At 32.9% G+C, this 2,732-nt stretch overlaps 1 pseudogene; it reads right to left on the reverse strand.

Moving 5' to 3' along the window:
- Nucleotides 1-1,034: 1,034 nt before the first annotated feature.
- On the reverse strand, nucleotides 1,035-2,574 carry LOC107685260 (uncharacterized; annotated as a pseudogene).
- Between the last annotated feature and the right edge of the window lie 158 nt (nucleotides 2,575-2,732).

Here is a 2,732-nt window from a genome sequence, read left to right on the forward strand (position 1 = left end):
TGTACTCAAGCTAATTTTTTATTTATGAAAATCTTTTTAGGTGTACATGTAAGAACTGTGCAAAAATGCCAACAGAAGCTGAAAACATCTGCTGCAAAGAAACACAGATCGTAATGTAGTTTGCATAATGCGTTTCTACTTATGTTGATTCCTTTTTCCTATGCTTCAATAATAATTGATTTATTATAAAGGATGAATGTAAGTTGACTGCACAGTAAATAGTCATTTGTCATACATTACTGTTTTTGTTGTAAAACGAATGCAGCTTCCAGACCCTCCTACATGTTTGTTTCATCATACTGGTTTCGAACCAAAATGCTTAAATCCATATACGTTACAAAATATAAATAGGTAACACTTTATAATAACGTTCAGTTGTAAGGCATTTATAAGTGATTAGATAATGATGAACTAATCATTTACAAAACATAACTCTGTTCATTAATGATTAATAAGTGATATGTTAATATTTTTTAAATCTATTTTTATCTATGTTTTGTAGATTGAGTTATAAATAATTTACAAGTGATTAGATGATGATTAACTAATCATTTACAAAACATGACTATACGTTCACAAATGATTAAGTAATATGCTAACGATTTACAAATTTGTCATAAGTTATCTTAAAAAATAGCATATCATGAAATAATCAAACATATCCTTACTAAATGGTTAATAAGTTACTAGTTAATATATTATTAATCACTTCTAAATCATTGAAATGTCAACATTGTACTATTATCTCACAGCGTTATAAATACTCCATGTGTATCAGAAAAGACATCTGTCTACACCCTCACCAGTCAGCCCTTACACTGCAGTACGCACTACAAAGTATTCAAAACCTTTAATTTCAATGGTTTATAAGTGATTAATAATATATTAACTAGTAACTATACTGAAAAAAAATGATTCATTGAATTTACACATTTTTTTTTAAGATAAGTGGTTGCAATCAATTTATTTTAGCTAAATTTAAATAAACAAATTTAGTTGACTAACTTTCAAAAATGTTTTTATTTCAATGTAGCTCAAATATATTGACTGCAGCTCTTCCACATATGGCACGGGGTCCAAAAGGACCTCATGTAGCAGAAGGCTAATGAGGTCATCCACGTAGCCTATTAATATGTAATTACTGAGAAACAATCTACCTTTGTTGTACAATTTACATTACTGTTATATTTATTCAACATTTGTTTATTTTGCTTATATTAGCTGTCTTATAGTTGTTTATTTGTTTTACATTGTTGTTAATAAAATAGTATTACAACTGTAGTATGTTGGGTCTGTTTTCACTGACTGTGCCTTGCATTCCCCCTTTTTTGCCTTTGGAAAAGCACATTTGTACACAGCCTGTCCTTCAGTTGTGGTTGCCTGTTCACGGTGAGCATTTTCATTATAGTGCATGGCTGCGAGATACAACCTGTAATCATTGAACAATCCATAAAATATGTAAACATTAGTACACGGTCACAAATGTTGTATAAATAAATTACTTAATATAACAAACATTCCCATGAAAGGGAAAATCACATTCTTTGGGGCAAAAGAATTAGACTGTGAAATGCCTGTAGTGACGATGTCTGAAAGTGGTGGCTCAGTTTTTCAACATCCTTGACAACTCTCTGGTTGTACAATATTTGTTCCAATTTGTGGAGTGCAAGGGAACCTGTAACCAGACAGCCATAAAAATATGAACAACATCTCTACAATTTACCAGTGTACTGTAATTTCATTTACCCTCTGTGTAGTAATACCTGGTTGGAACCATTTTTTGGATCCCTAGAAACTTTGTCAGGGTGTTCACACATTTTGTATGTGGTTCAGTAGTGATGTCCACTTTGCCACCTTTTCCGGGCCAGACACAGAGGAAGTCACACTCCAGTAAACATGGTTTTTGATGCTTTTCAACCATTTCTTCACCACGTCGCATTCCTTCCTTAGGTTTCTTAGACAAACCTGTACAAATGAAAAGACAGTTTGTACAATTATTATTGCAAGATCAAATCAAAAATCTACATGACCAAGCCTCTAAAAAAGGTATATTATGGCTATAACTCAATGCTAAATAGTTACCTTTTTCAAAGTGCCACACATCATAGAATTGAGTGATTCCGCGTTCTCTTAGGTACTTCTGAATTTACGGATGGTGATCGGTGACTATGTAGTCAACCGCTAAACCATTAGACTCCAGCTTATCAAGGCAACATTTTAATCCTTCCTTTTCCATCTTGTAACTTCCACCAACTTCGTTGCTCTGTTGTTAGGTACACAAGTTAAAATATGCACGTAGAAACAGTAACGGATTTAAAGAAGTATAACAGTTCCTTGTAGATGTTTAGGAATTACTAACCTGAATTAGTTGTATATCCACAATTGTGTTGGTTTCATTGTGCATCAACGTGTAGCTGCCAAATTTGACTGAGTGTCCTATTATAAACAATCATAATTAGAATTATAAAATGTAAGACAACATCAGGATTATACTACTTTAAGAAAACTCAAGATCAATTACATAAAACTATCAGTATTTCTTAATGTAATCGTACCTGGTGAGTCAACACGCATATCTCCAGCCAATGCCACCTTTCCCCCCTCTTGCAGAAGTCTAAAAATATTTTGTTGATCTCTGTTCCACTTGTGTATGATGGCTGGTTCTATGAAATTGCTGGCATGTTTGCTGAAAGTACTGCAGTGAATCATCTGGAGCTTCATGGCCTTGAAAA

Source organism: Sinocyclocheilus anshuiensis, unplaced genomic scaffold, assembly GCF_001515605.1.
Source record: "Sinocyclocheilus anshuiensis isolate Anshui unplaced genomic scaffold, SAMN03320099.WGS_v1.1 scaffold970, whole genome shotgun sequence".
Taxonomy (NCBI): Eukaryota; Metazoa; Chordata; class Actinopteri; order Cypriniformes; family Cyprinidae; genus Sinocyclocheilus; species Sinocyclocheilus anshuiensis.